Consider the following 16030-nt stretch of genomic DNA (forward strand, 5'->3'; position numbering starts at 1 on the left):
TAGAGAGAGGGAGAAGGAGGGCGGGAGAGAAAGATATTTATTATGAGGAATTGGCTTACATGATTATGGAGGCTGAGAAGTCCCACAGAAAGCATGTGGTGTAATTCATTCCAAGTACAGAGGCCTGAAAACCAGGAAAATAAATATTATATATATCTTAGTCTCAGGGTCAGAAAAGATGAGATGAGCTATCCCAGCTCAAACAGTGAAGCAGGGTTTAAAAAGATGCTAATTGCTAATTCCTCCTTCCTCCACCTTTTGTTCCATTCAAACCCTCAGTGGACTAGATAATACCAACACACATTGGGGAGGGCAATGTACCTGAGTCCACCAATTCAAATATTAATCCCGTCCAGAAACATCCTCCAAGATACCCAGAAATAATGTTTAACCAGGGTACCCACTGACGAGTCAAACTGACACATAAAACTAACCATCACACCCACCACATAATGATGTTATGATTTTTTTCTCTTTTTGAAGTAATTTATGCACACTTAAAAAATGGCTGTCTGGAAACCTTTCTTTTTCTCTACACTTAAATTCTCCATGGTGAGAATTTTAAGCCAGGGAGGAGCTAAGAGTAAACCATGCCAGAGATTTCTGGGCTGGTAGGACCACCTGATCCTCTGTAACCCATGCAATAGAGTAGTAAATAAACATTTATTATGCACTTCATATGTGCAAAAATCATCCTTTGGTTTTGAAGTATGTTAACTCACTTTACCTTTACAATAGCACTGCAAGGTAAATGTGATTATCCTCATTGAAGATCAGAAGTCTGAGGAATAGCGGTTGAGTAAGTTACCCCAAGGTATACAGCTGGCAAATGGCAGAGCGGAGATGTGAACCCAGGGAGTCTGACCAGGAAGCCACACTCTTTAAAAACACTATGCTCAGGAGATCCTCACACAGAGTTCATACATTTCGCTGGCTTCTCCTACATAATATAACAAATTTTATTGTAAAACCGGTTCTTCAGCTATAGATTCCACAGCATTATCATTTGTCTTAAAAATTCTACTACACGCTACAGCATCCTTGATCACTTTAATGTAAGCAAACAAATCGCCATCCAAATTTCACCTACCCTCTGTGTATGACTGACAGCTTAGCCATGAAAATGTACTCATGGGCCAAGGTCAAAGCCCCAGGTCCTACATTTAGTCTTTCCCTTCACTGTTTTCCCTGCTTGTAACAACTGCCAGGCTGAAACCCCTCCTTTGTGCAGTCTTTTCTGATTAAAGCAGGGAGCTCTCATATTCACTCACCTAACAAATAGTTGTCAAGGACTTACGTTAAACCACACCATGCTAGAACATAGGAAAACCAAGTTAATAGGATATACTGTCTTGGACTTATTGAGTTTAAAGTCAAGATAGGGAAACTATTAACAGCACTCGGTAGCCAATTCTCCATGTCAGAGACATAATAAAATTAACCTGCATAAGCTCTTCAGATTAAAATGTTTTTTAAAAAAAAATAAATAAAAAAATAAAATGTTTTTCAAAAAACACAAATCAAATGTAAAAATTGTATTTCTCATTCCAATATTTTCTATTTCTACCACCGTGTGTTCTTTTTTTTACAGTAATTCTAAAGATAGAGACATAGACTACAAACCCATATGTGCACTTTTGTGTACACATGGACCATTATATAAGGAAACAATTGTCCTGATCATGTCCTGATCAATAGAAAAATGGCACTTCTATCCTTCCCTGTCTTGAATGTTCTTCTGCACCTCTTCTGCACTAAAATCTCGGGCATATTTGCATTGCACTACAGGCTTGGGATACATTGACTAATTTATTCTATGACTTCTGTAAACTTAGTTCAGGAATATTTTATGTGGTAAATGATATCAAGGTGCTTTATAAATTTTCCTATTATTATAAGATATTAGGAGTGAAAGAGAAATACTAGATGAACTCTAGAAAAATCCTTTTATTTTTCTGAAATTGGCCTTTAATTTCAATGGATTCAGAGAGCAATGGATGCAAAACCTATTTTTACTTTTTATATATTTATTTATTCATTCTAATTATTGATTTGAAATTTACAGAACATAAAATTAACTGTTTTAGAGTGTGCATTTGAGCGGTATTTAGTACATTCTCAGTGTTTTACAACCACCACCTCTAAATTCCAAAACATTTTCATCATATTGAAAGGAAAACCTGTACCCATTACTCATTCTCTCCTCCTCCCCTCACCTGTCTCTTCCCCACCCTCCAGCCCCTGGCAACCAGTCATCCATTTTCTGTCTCTATGAATTTGCCTATTCTAGACGTTTCATATAAATGGAATCACATCATATGTGACCTTTCATGATTGGTTTCTTTCACTTAGCATGATGTTTCAAGGTTCATCCATCTAGTAGCATCACCTCATTCCTCTTTATTGCTGAGTAATACTCCATTGTATGGATGTGCCACATTTTGTTTATCCATTCATCCATTGGTGGACATTTGGGTAATGTTCATTCTTTGACTATTGTGAATAAGGCTGCTGTGAACATTTGTATTCTTGTGTTTTTGTTTCAATATATGTTTCCTTTTTTCCAAGCATATGGTACATTACTACTAGCTATAATCACCATGCTGTACCTTAGATTTCTCTTAAAACTGAAAGTTTGTGCTTTTTGATCAATACCTTCCCTCTTCCTCTGTTAACCATCATTCTACTGTGTTACTATAAGTGCAGTATATTTTTTCTTTTTGATTCCATGTCTAAATGAGGTAATGCAATATTTGTCTTTCTGTATGTGAAAGCGTGTTTTCAGATTCTGTAAGCATGTGTCATAACTGAAGGCTATTCCTACTGCTGGTACTTTCTTTCATCATCTTACCATCAAGCTAATTCAAATTCCTTTTTCGAGTCTTGGCTTAGATGAAGTTTCCTCCTGATGCCTTTTCTAACGCTTACACTGCCTGAGGTGCTTCTCCTCTGTGCCTCCAAAGCACTCCACAATAACACCCTACTATTCACTAGTCCCTCCCAATGGACTGTGAGTCCCTCTGACTGTCAGTGCCACCAGGGATGAATATGATCACAATCCTTAACACAGTGTTCCTCAGAGCAAGTGCCCAGATTTAAGTATAAATAAATGAATAAAGTACATGTCCCTTTTGAGTTTTTGAGGAAAAGGAGAGAAGATTCTTAGAAAGGATCTAAATGGAGGCAGCGTGTTCCAAACCATACTACTTCTTAAAGGTAGAGTATATTCATTTAGCTAAATGATTCAGGGAAACCAAACATAAAACTTTAGCAAACTCCTTGCTTTTTTTGTAAGTGGCATCCATGTCTGTATGCCCATTATCGAGTACAAAATCCTGCTAATGGTAGGTTCTCAGATATCAAGGCCATCATGCAAGCATCTACCATAGAGAAAAGAAGGGTCGACTGCAACAATGACTGGGAAAATAGACCCCAAGGGAGAATAGAGAGGGCTATTTGTCCAGCAAAAATACGCTTTGGGTAGGAGGAAGGAAACTGAGACATCTGAAGAAGAGCATTGACATGATGTCATCAAGGGCAGAACCATAACAATGGGATACCTTGAGTTGGGGTAATAGTTTGAAAAACATCTTGTGGTTACCCAAAGGATAACCAAACTTATTTGTGCCTTTCCAATTTCAAGCATCCAAGTTATTTTCTTTCCCTAAGATTAAAGTAGTTCTGGGGCCTGGGAACTGGGTTAGATGTTTCTCTTTTCTACTTTCTCATTGGACTTGTCCACCTTTACTGATCTGCCTCCTTTCATCAGATGTGAGCTGCTAAGAGCTCCCCAGCCCAGTGCCTGGGACATGGCAGGGGGAGTGGATGTACACCTGAACAAGTATATGAAATAATTAAGTGGTGAAAGGATTAATGGATGAATGGCTTCTTCACATTTAAAACAAGGAATCTGGTTTTTCCTTCCCTACCAGTTTTTCAATTAAAGATCATGACTCCCTGGAAAAGGGGAATAGATAATTTGCGTATCAGCCAGCCTTATTCATTTATCTTTCATCCTCAAACATTTGTCAATCAATTACTCTCTGCATAGCTCTCAAATAGGCACTGAGATATACAGATTAATAAGAAAAAAAAATCCTGCCTGTAAGGAGTTTCTGATACAGCAGACAGATGATGTACACGGAGATCAAGTATCATTTAATATCAGCAAATACTGATGGATCATTTTACTTTCTAAACGCTGGAAAATGGCTTTGTTTACTAAGCTGAGAATGATTTGAACATGAGAGTTTTGGCACAAGACCGCCTACTGAAGGAAAAATCTGAGTTTATGTGCTTATTTAGCTGTGATGAAGTTTAATTAAAAAGCAAGTATAGAAGATTGCTCTTTGTGTGATTATTTAGATGTCATGAAATTTAATAAAAAAGCAAGTATAGAACGGTTTCTTTCTGTTTGAAGTTTTAGCAAAGATAATTTTCATCCTCTAAATCATCATCTAAATCATCTTCCACTCTTGGTAGCTCTTATTATCTATCTTGGGGCAAAATGGAAAATTCATAAACAGAAGTAAAAATACTAAAAAAAAAAAAAAAAAAAAAGAAGAAGTAAAAATACTAGTCATGTCCCAGGATGGAAAACAGTTCAGTTCACCTGGCAGCATTAGGCTGTCTCTATTTCACAGTGAAAGGGAGGAATTGCTTTTATTCCTTTCCTACTGATTTTATTTCACTATCAAATGACTGTAGGAGAAGACAAAATAAAAATCTTTTATTTGAATGTTGGCTCCACAGGTCACTATGTGTCCTCAGGCACATCACTTCTGTGGGACCTGAGGTTCTTTCTCTGTTATAGAAGGCAAAAAGAGTAGCTGTGCTTTTGAGCAGGGAGATCTCAAAAGTTTTGCTTAAGCATTATCAGGTTCTGATTCTGAGGGAGACACTTGCGGAGTGGCCAGGTTAAGAACTCATTTTCTGGGACACAGAATTTCAGGGCGTTATTAAACAGGTGGCCCAGCATCGTTAACCTGGGCTCTGATGTCACACAGACCTGGGTTTGAGGTCAAGCTAGAACTTACTAGAACTTCTTAAGCTAGATATCCTCAGGGAAGTTATGTATTTAGAATCTGTAACTGTATCTATAAAATGAAAATGTACCTCATGAAGTTGTCATGAGAATTAAAAGAAAAAGAAAACATCAAATGCCCCAGTTCTCACTAAATGGTCGTACACCGTGCCTCCTGTCTGTGAGCACACCCCTCAGCTAGTACACAGGCAATGGAGATGGGTGTTTGGTAGGGCCAGAGAGTCTCACGGGAAGCTTATAGTTCTCTTGTGCCCTAGATCACCAGAAGGCACCTGCAGTCAGGAAAACTTATTTTCATCGACTCCAGCAAATCAAAGGTAGGCTCCCCCAAAGTAGGACTAAATGAAAAAAAAATCTCAGACAAAGGGACCATGGTTGGCTATGCTAATACCCATTTCTAGGCATTTGTGAGGCCAGCCATAGCTGGCAAGACTTCCTTTTCCAAGAGGGGAACTCCCTCTACCATGGCTTAGGGCAAAAGTCCAGACTTCACCCTGTCTCTTTCCAGAACACAAGAAATCTCTCAGTTTGTGTTTATGAGAAGATCGTCAGATTAGCTCCAGCTGAAAGTAAAAAGAATGTCATCCTCTTCTCAGCTGCGCAGAGCCCACAGAATTTGCTGAAGGCATGGAAGGGTTGTTTCTCCTCCATGTGCCTGTACATTTGTTGTTGGCCGGGTGGGGGTGGGGGGCACAGACAGGAGTCATATTGGAATAATGCCCTCAGAGCTGGGATGCGCCTTGTGCTCTTGTACACTGTGTGTGTTGTGCATCAGGGGTTGGAAGTGGAGCCAGAAATAATTCCCTCTTGAGACAGAGCAGGGCAGTTCCTTACAGGCTTGGTCAGGAAGGGTGGTTCCCCTTCATCTGTCCTGGAGGAACCACTATTGACAAATCACTGGGGTCCTTTTGGTTTAGACCTCCTTGTGGAGAATGTGTTGGGAACCCTGAGGAAGGGAAAGAAGACCTGTTGGAATGTGAGGAGGGGCACACTTCCTCTGTGGGTAGCATACCTGCTACTACTTGGGACCTTTGCCAGAAGTGCAGGATGATCATGGGGGGTTGGAGGGTGTCCACAAGTGTACATTAGATTCTGACTGGATCTGGCCACAATGGAAGATGTGTGACCTCAATGTATTAATTCTGACCAATTCCTTGTACTTTTATCCCAGTAGGAATATTGCTGAATAAGTCTACTATCTGGAGTGGAGCTGAGGAGACATAATCAGGCCTGTCCTGATAAAACTGTTGACAGCTTCCACTCCTAACTCTAGGGAAAGTGGCTCCAGGAAGACATCATGGAAAGAATAAGCCAAAGCAAAGCCTTGTGGAGTCTCTGGACAAAAGTTATGACCCTCTGGATCTGACTCTCACATGGGATTATGGGAGTAAATAATGTAGGCTCCGTGTTCTACATTTAGGTCTCCCTACTGCCTTCCAGCCATTATGGGGCTGGAGGGCCATCCGTGTCCTTCCTCTTCCACTTCCCAACCTGCTGGATCTCTTTGCTAGGTCGAACTTAACCTAAAAAGCAAATGAACTTCCCTGTTGTCATCTTTAGTAATCGTATATTCTTATTAAACTTGAATGTAAGGAGAATATTATTTGGGGGAAAGAGGGGATGAAATTCTATTTCATAAACAACAACAGCAATACTAATAATGATAACACCCCTCAGATGAGCCAGACTCTCACTTCTCATTTCTATGCTACTGTAGCTCTGGTTTGGCTGGCCTCCTTGGCTTGGCGAGCTTGATCCACTTCATCTCCTGCTTCTCCTGTTGGCTAAGCTCCCACCCTCCACTTGGCTCCTGTAGCTCAATTCCTGGCTGGCTACGCTAATCCCACATAATATTTTACGCAAATTTATATGAACCCCGTTACAAAGCTTAGCAAAGAGGCACTGTTTCTTTTCCTTGATAAATTAATCATTTATAACTTGGCTCTAAGCAACCCGTCCAACTGGTGGGTGCTTAGATTTTGCTTGAAAGAAATATTCCCAGCCCCAGTCCAAAAGAAAAAGATTTTCTGTCTTGCCCCGGCCCCCCAAAGTGCCGTCTATGTTGGAAATTCCCACCAGTCTCATTTAGAACCACACTCACAGTTGCCTGGGAATTTCTCCCAGAAAGCTTCTATCTACCCCGCCCCCTGGGGTTTGATTTCCCACAGACCCCCGGGGTGGTTTAGACTGTTGTCTGTATCAACAACATGATAAACTTATTGTGGCTGCCCAAGCTTCTCCAAAGAGTTGTGGGAATCATTTGTGAATTACTTCTTTGATTTTTCTTAAATGAAATTCTGTTTTTACTCATGTTAAATGACTGTTCCCAGAGTGCTGTCTCTTTAGTGGCACAGTTACTTTGACTAGGAGATATGCTCCCTGGCTCTAGCAGGAATCAATGGAGGCATCAGATGCTGGATTTGCAATTAAGACAATGAAAGTTCAACCAAAAAATCACCTCTGTCATCCCCTGATGCCTCATTAATAAAGAAGGGAACTAATTTTTCAGCACTAAAGAGAAAATCTAAGGACTAGGCACATACATACAGCCTCCACACCTATTTAAGGAACACAGAATAGAATTACTCTGCTCTTGTTTTTTTTAAGCCAAGATAAATAGTAGATTGTAGCATCTAGCACCTCAAACTTTTCAACAAGTATGGAGGAATGGAAAGAGCCTCTGTGGATCCAGTCACTTTTCTTAAGCAGTGTGGGTGGTGGTGGGTGGGTGTGTGTGCACACACGCGCCTGTGTGTGTTTTTTCCTGTCCAGTACTAGTGACTGTGCTTATAGCTCCAGCTTTGGGAATATAATTTCTGCCTTGCAGCCAAACAACCAGTTCCTCTTTTTGTAACAAGGAGTCATAAAAAACATATATTCAGGGAACTTTCTCAAGTGGCATTAAATTGGGGTGAGCACCAATGAACACTACTTTCCAGGTGAATGACCAGAACCCCAATATATCTCTTTAAAATAAAACATCTGCTCAGACATATGATTAGATTTATCTAAGTCACCCAACGATTTGGTAACAGAGATAGGACCAAGGGTCTAATTCTTTAAATTCCTACCTAGTGTTTTGTTTTTAACTTCACTTACTATCATTCTTTGTCTAAAATGTTTCAGGCAGCATTCTGGATGCTTGAGCTATATATAATAATGCTTCCCAGAAGAGCCGTATACTATATTAGTCACAACATAGTCATATTATTTACTAAATAAGAAGGGAGTAAATATGTCTAAATTGGCATCTACAAAATAGTCTTGTTTTAATTAATGTACATGAAACAGAAACTACTTGATATGAGATAAGGTAAACACATACATACACATGGATCCCAATCAGAACTCAGGAGTCAGGGACACCTGGGTGGCTCAGTGGTTGAGCGTCTGCCTTCGGCTCCGGGCGTGATCCTGTGGTCCTGGGATCGAGTCCCTCATTGGGCTCCCTGCATGGAGCCTGCTTCTCCCTCTGCCTGTGTCTCTGCCTGTCTCTGTGTGTCTCTCATGAATAAATAAATAAATTCTAAAAAAATAAAGAACTCAGGAGTCAGTATTTCAAAAAAGGACAGGGCCGCTGTGCCCAGGTTTTATACCAAGTAGGCAGAGCAAACGTGGACCCCCTTGGAGTTAACTTGAGAGATCAAGGCTTTGATCTTTTTAAATAAGCTTTTATTGTAAAAATCTTATATTTACAGAAAGGTGGCAAAGAGAGTAGAGTCTCCATACACCTGGCATCCAGGATGCTCTGCTGTTAATATCTCACACTAATGTGATGTGTTTATCACAACTAATGAACCAATATTGATACATTATGAAGCTAAATTATTTTTTTTAATTTTTTTTAAATTTTTTTTTTGCTAAATTATTTTTTAATGTAAGTCCATACGTTATTCACATTTCTTTTGTTTATTGTTGTTGTTGTTTTTAATGTATGGTTCTTTTTTTCTACTCAAGATTCCCCCTCTTGATAGCAATTACATTTACTGGTTATATTTTCTTAAGATCCCCTGCACTGTGACAGCTGCTCAGACTTTCCTTATTTTTGATGACCTGGGTAATTTTTTTTTTAAGATTTTATTTATTTATTTATGAAAGACCCAGAGAGAGAGAGGCAGAGACACAGGCAGAGAAAGATCCCTTGAGGGGATCCCAATGTGGGACTAGATCTGGGGAGTCCAGGATCACGCCCTGAGACAAAGGCAGATGCTCAACTGCTGAGCCACCCAGGTGTCCCAATGACCTGGACAATTTTGAGGTGGACTGGTAAGATGTTTGGTAGAATTTCCTTCAGTTTGGGGTGTCTGATGTTTATCTCATTATTCGAATGGTGGTGTAAGTTTTGGGGGAGGAAGGTGACAGAGTATAAGCACCACTATCAAGGGTACATATTAACAGCACGACTTAGTCCTGTTGATGTCAACCATGACCCTTTGGCTGAAGTAGTGTGTAACTACTGTAAAATTACTCTTTTCCCCCCTTTTTATGATATACTCTTGGAAAAGACGTCACTGAGTAGGCCATACTTAAGAGATGGGGTGTGATCTCTTCCTTCTACTTCTTTGAAGTGGTAGTAATTATACAGATTATTTTAAATTTCCCTTTCCTTTTAAAAATTATGCTATAGATGTAATCACAGGAAATAATAACAGCAACATTAGAACATGAAAAAAAGGTGAAATGTGAAAAGGTCTCAGAAAATACCTGGTTCTGTTTTCCTGATTTAACGAGGATAGTATCGAATAATTTGCATGATGCACAGTCACATGTGGTCAAGTTAAATTGTCATCCTTCTTATTCACTCAACAAATGCTTTTTGGGTGCCTCTTCTTTGTTAAACTCTGGGTTCCATCATTTGAATTTAAAACCACACTGTGTGGCAGGTAAGAAAGGTGCTACCCCGCTCACTCAGTTTTCAGATGAGAAATCCAGGGGAGAATGTTTTCCCTAGGTGTGACTGATTGAGCTGTAAAGAATACACAGATTTCTGAACAACAAGCGCAATGCTTGACTATACCCAACAGTGTGGTCTACCTCCTAACACCACTGAGCAGAACAGAACAGGGTGTTTTTATTAAATATTTCCAAGGGTAATCCTTATTTGCTGAGCCATACCTGCCACTGAGAAATCAAGGATTCAGCTTAAAGTTTTATTTGGCTCATCCTAGGATTCCATCTCCTCCAGCCACAACCTCCTCCCCATCCTTGCCCCCACCTCTGCAAATTCTACGCTGGCTATGTCTAGGTTCCTGCTACTGAAAATAAGTAGTGTGTGGATATTTGAGTGCCTGTCGTTTAAATATGTTATCAATGTGTTTGCCCGGAATCTGTTGTTGTAGGACTTTGGTGTTCTTATAAAAGTTCAATTTATCCTGGCACTTTACAAAGCGGTCCAGTGGTCTCTTAGGAATGAATGAATATCTGCTAGGCACATAGATAGCATTGTATTAGACATCACAGAAAATACCTTCAAACCCAAAAAGAAGAGATTACAACAAGATAGTTGGTACCCGAAGGTTTATAAGCTAAAAATTGCCAGAGAATGGAAAAATTCCATGGGCTGGAAATGTGGTTCTCATAATAAAGGGAAAGAGCTGGTCAAAAGGGATGAGGATTGAAAGGAACAGTGAAGTGAACTGAAGAGGTTAGGCTAGAACGAATTGGAAAGATAGGGTTAAACCGGGAAAGAATGAATCCTTGAAGATTAGATCTAACTTTTTTATAGATAGGCATGATATTCATTGTCACCCTAGATTTTTGACCCCTTTTCTTCCCTGAAGCTTCTCTGGAATGTTCCTTTATAGGAAACTACTATAAAGCATTTGATACCAGGAATAAGTAGCGGTCCTATGCTCCCCTTTGGAGTGGATTAAAGCAAACTGGAAATCAATATTCTCTCTTCAGAGATTTAGGAGCAGAAGCTATTACAATCCGCATCAGATTTAGCATACATTTACTTCTGATAGAGCATATGTTCAGATTTAAGAGAGCGGATTTAAAGCACCATATTCTTTTCTTTAGCTCTCCCATTTTTTTTTTTTTTTTGTTATTTTGGCAGCCTTTCGCACAAAGGATCCCCTAAGCCAGTTCACTGAGTATGCAATTATCCACTGTGAAAACATTTCAATTATTCTGTAATCATTCTTTTTTTTTTCCTCCCTCTGGGTATTATACTCATTGATATCAAAGGTGACTAGTTTCGGACTGAGAAATAAAAATTTCTATCAAGTTTTTGGGATTTTGTCCCATGTGGTATATAACAGGAGTGGGGGAGCAACATAAGCAAACTTCAGAGTAGGAAGCTGTGCTGAGCCTGCCCACCACAGCATGGTATTAGCATGGCATGAATGGGGTCATTTATAGGATTTGGCACTGAAACTGGGAGTCCTAATGTCACTATGACTCAGGTCTAGGGAGAGAGAAAAGAAGTTGCAGCAAAGGAAAAAGACAATGAAACCAAACAGTATCTGTCATCTCTCTTTTCATCCACAAATCAGTTTTCCTTATTGTTACTATGTTGTCTATTGTTCAGCCAATGTATGTTAACATCAGACTCACATTTTGGCAAAGTAACTGAGGGGATTTTTCCTTTGTTTTCAGAGTAAGAATATATTAGAAAAGCCAAGAAGTTTTAAAAGAAACACTGGTCTCTCTCCTTATGACTGCTGACAGAGAGAAGAGTAAGTCACAGCTTAAGGCTTTCTGATCTACCAGCCAATTTTAGAGAGATGGAATATGATTTTCAGGGACATTCAAACCTCAATCTTTCTATCAATATTGTGAGGAATTCTATCAAAATCAACTCTTTATCATCTGGCCTCCATGGTTATTCTAAAAAATTGTCTTTGGGCACCTGGTTAACTCAGTTGGTTAAGTGTGTGCCTTTGGCTCATGTTGTGATCACGGAGTCCTGGGATTGAGCCCCACCTTGGGCTTCCTGCTCAGCAGAGAGTCTGCTTCTCCCTCTTCCTCTGCTCCTCCTCCCTGCTTGTGCTCTCTCTTTCTATCTCAAATAAATAAAGCTTTAAAAAAAATTGTCTTTAAGAGAACTTTACAAATTAAAAGGATAAAAATCTACATTTCAAACATAGATTAATATACACATAATGAACTTGTAAATATGGTTTGCCCAATTGACAAAGATCATCATGATATAAAGGGTTTCAAATTACTAAGTATTATAGTTTTTTATCATGAGATACATTTATAGAATTTCCTTCATCCTTCCTGCTTTTCTCTAGAGGGGATTTATATGGGATATATAGGGAATGAGGAAAAGAATTAGTACCAATATACTATAAATACTAAAAGATTGTGTTTATTTTTTAAAAAGATTTTATTTATTTATTTGAGAGAGAGAGCATGAGCAGGGGTAGGGGCAGGGTAGAAGCAGCGGGGGGGGGTGGGGGGGAAGAGAAACAGATTCCCCAATGAATACAGAGCCTCCTGTGGACCTGGATCCCAGGACCCTGAGATCATGACCTGAGCTGAAGGCAGACACTTAACCAACTGAGTCACCCAGGCACTCCAAGACTGTGATTTTTAAAAATTATTTCAAAAGATATCAGGGGAAAAAAAAAGATATCAGGGACACTTGGGTGGCTCAGCAGTTGAGCATCTGCCTTTGGCAGGGAGTGATCCCAGGGGTGCAGGATCCAGTCCCACGTTGGGCTCCTTGTGGGCAGCCTGCTTCTCCCTCTGCCTATGTCTCTTCCTCTCTCTCTGTGTCTTTCATGAACAAATAAAAAAAATCTTAAAAAAGATATCATTATTTACTATAATTCTTAGAAAGGTTGATTAAAAAGGTTTTTACCTCTGCTAGGTCTACACTTGAGGGAAATACATTTCTGGCTCTAAGAGGGAGAAAAAAAAAGTAGAAGTGCTAACAAATGCAGCATACTTTTGTATAATTATCAAGAGCTGAGAGAATAATAAACTATATTTATTATCTGTCTATCCTTTAGATCATTGTTCTTTCCAAGAACACATAATAGTTTACTCTTAGCAGCAACATAAAGTCCCAGTTGTTGTTGCTGAAATAACCAGAACTGTTGTTCCTGGTTTTTCTTAATCTGGCCCCATTATATTAAAAAAATCTCATTTTGTTTTCTGGTTGGTACATAAAGCCATTCCTCTAGATTGATATTTCTACTGTCTTTGCATAAACTGTCCCATTCCTTTACCACTGGGCTTCATTGATGTTATTCACACCCTACCTGGAACACCTTTCTTTCAGCCTTCTGCCTACCCTGATATTACAGATATAATATTCAGCCCAAGTGCTTTCTTAAAAACTTTTTCACTTCTTAGACTACTTGGATTACTTATTTTTATTGAACTTTAAAAAATATATGGGGCGCCTAGGTGGCTCAGTCAGTTAAGCATCTTCCTTTGGCTCGGGTTACAACTTGGGGTCCTAGGATGGAGCTCTAAGACATGCCCCCTCCTCAATGGAGAGCTAGTATCTCTTCTTTCTCTGCTCCTCCTCCCAAGTAAATGTGCTCTTTCTCTTGAGTAAATAGATAAAATCTTTAAAAAAAAATCCAGACCATATAATTTATGTTTTAATTGTTTTCTAATAATTTTAAAGTGGGCTTGTTAGTTTGTCTTCTAGGTTAGACCTGCAAAGAAGGAAATATATATTAACTTTCTACTATAGTTAACATGAATCTTAGCACTTCTGGGCTTAAATTTGATGTCACATAAAATACTAGAAAAGTGATTGATTTGTTTTTTTCTATTTGATAAAAATTCATGGAAAATCTATTTCAATCATCTGTGTGAAAGGATTTTTTTTTTCTTCACAACAGAAGTAATAAAACAAAGTGATTGGAATGGGGTGGACATTAGTGAATGTAAGTGAGGAAGGGGTGTAGAGCATGGAGTTACTTCATCTTATTTATGCTTTCCTCTAAATCTGATATTATAGCCACCATTTTGAAGGTGATGAGACTGATGCTCAGAGAGATTGTGTAACTTGCTCAAGTTTCTAATCAGAAGCAAGATTTGACCCTTGCCTTTTGACTCAATGCCAAAGTATTTTCTACTATATTGATAATCTACTTTCTCAACAAGGTGTCATGAAATAGAATGGTAGGTGAAGATGAGTCAATCGTTTTATTTAGAAATGAAATAAATCAGAATAAAAAGGTATTGATTTCAGTCCATATTAAACTTGAGGACACGTTTACAAATTGTAGAGGGAAATTTAGAGAAAATCTCACATGTGAAGGGGAGCTTGACCTGGGATTTACAAATGTAGAGGAGGGAAAGGGCACAAGGATCATAATTGAGGCAGAGAGAAGTCTGGTATATTTGGAGACCAGAAAGCTAAGTTAGAGCAAGAGACATATCTCAAGATGAAGAGTATAGTTTGAGGTTAGTGTATCAGTCAGTTTTGCTGCAATGTTGCTGTGTATCAAACAAGCCCCAAATCTTAATAGACTGCACCAACAACAATTTATTTCTTGCTCATGAGTCCACAGATTAGGTATGCCTCTGCTGAGTTTGGCTAAGATTTCCTGGGTTCATCTGGATTTAACTCTAGGCTACAAGCCATATTTACTCATCCTAGGACTCAAGCTGCAGGATCTCTGACAACTTGGCACATGCTCTGTAATAGAAGATGCCAGAAGCTCAAAAGGGCCCAAAGAATCTTGCCATGCCTTTTAAATCTTTGGCTCAGAACTAACAACTTGTCACTTCCATTCACTCCATTTGGCAAAACTGACATATCCAAGCCCAGTATCAGTAGGGTGGGGAAGTGCATTCTGCTTGGAGGGAAGTCATGGCAAGGTTGGAGAGGGGAGGAGGAACTGTAAACAAATCAAACTGTCAAAGTCAGACTGGATAAGCCATGAGCAGGGGAATAGGCAGGGGATGGAAGGCCATAAAAATTAGAAAGGGAATCACAGGTAAAGAGCCATGCATTCTCTTTTGTTAGGAAATGGCAGAAGGAAATCAGTGTTTCAGGAAGTTCAGAATTACAGTAGACTGTAAGGTAGAACAGAGATGTAAAAATATTACTTACCATAGAGGATAGTACCTGCTATGGTAATAGAGGTGAAAGCTTCAAACCATGAGAATTGTATGAGTAATACATTTTCTGCATTTCCATCTGCGTTTGTGATGAAAAAGTAGGGAGGCCTGCTAATGCCTTCAAAGTTTGCCATTTTTCTGTACTCCCAAATACATCAGGCAAATAGGATATTTTCTTTGAGCCTTAAGAAGATTCCAGTGTGGAAATTCTGACATATGCTATGGCATGGATGAAACTTGAGGACATTACACTAAGTGAAATAAACCAGTCACAAAAAGACAAATACTGTATGATTCTAATTATCTTTCCTTAGGCACTTAAAGTAGTCAAGATCATAGAAGCAGAAAGTGGAAGGGTGATTGCCAAGTGCTTGGTGGATTATTTTTTTTTAATGGTTATAGAGTTTCAGCTTTACAAGATTAAAAGTGTTGATGAAGATGGATGGTGGTGATAGTTGCATAACATTATAGACATATTTACTGTCCTGAAGTGTATACTTAAAATGGTGAAAGGGTAGGGGTACCTGGGTGCTCAGTCTTTTGAGCATCTGACTTTTTTTTTTTTTTTTTTTTTTTTTTTAGCATCTGACTCTTGATTTTGGCTCAGGTCATGATCTCAGGGTTGTGAGATCAATCCCTACTTAAGATTCTCCTTCTCCCTCTGCCCCTTCCCCCCACCCTCAGAAAACAAAACAAAAAATTAAATGTGAAGAGATAAATTGTATGTTACATGCATTTTCCTGCAATGAAATCTTTTTAAAATAAATCCAGTGTGATTGGATGCAAAGCATCCAGAACCATGGTCTTTCTGGGACCCATAGGGAACATGGTAATTTCTATGTCCCCTGGATCAGATCAGGCTGAAGAAAGCCCTTCAGGAAGAGTTTGCCAGAACACCAGACTGTGTGTCGAAGTCCTGATAGTCACCAACTCCAAGACCCAGTATCA

General features: G+C 39.1%; 1 long non-coding RNA gene across 4 annotated transcripts in view; it reads right to left on the bottom strand.

Moving 5' to 3' along the window:
* The window catches only part of LOC112665572 (uncharacterized), a 100729-nt gene that overhangs the window by 70134 nt on the left and 14565 nt on the right, over positions 1-16030 (bottom strand). For 2 of the 4 annotated variants that reach the window (XR_007406433.1, XR_007406432.1), the window contains exons 4-5: positions 728-940; positions 60-124 (exon numbers count right to left, since the gene is read on the bottom strand). This is a non-coding gene — a long non-coding RNA (uncharacterized LOC112665572). The remainder of the gene's footprint in view (positions 1-59; positions 125-727; positions 941-16030) is intronic. The other 2 variants (XR_007406434.1, XR_007406431.1) reach the window with 1 other exon arrangement.

Source organism: Canis lupus, chromosome 27, assembly GCF_003254725.2.
Source record: "Canis lupus dingo isolate Sandy chromosome 27, ASM325472v2, whole genome shotgun sequence".
Lineage (NCBI taxonomy): Eukaryota > Metazoa > Chordata > Mammalia > Carnivora > Canidae > Canis > Canis lupus.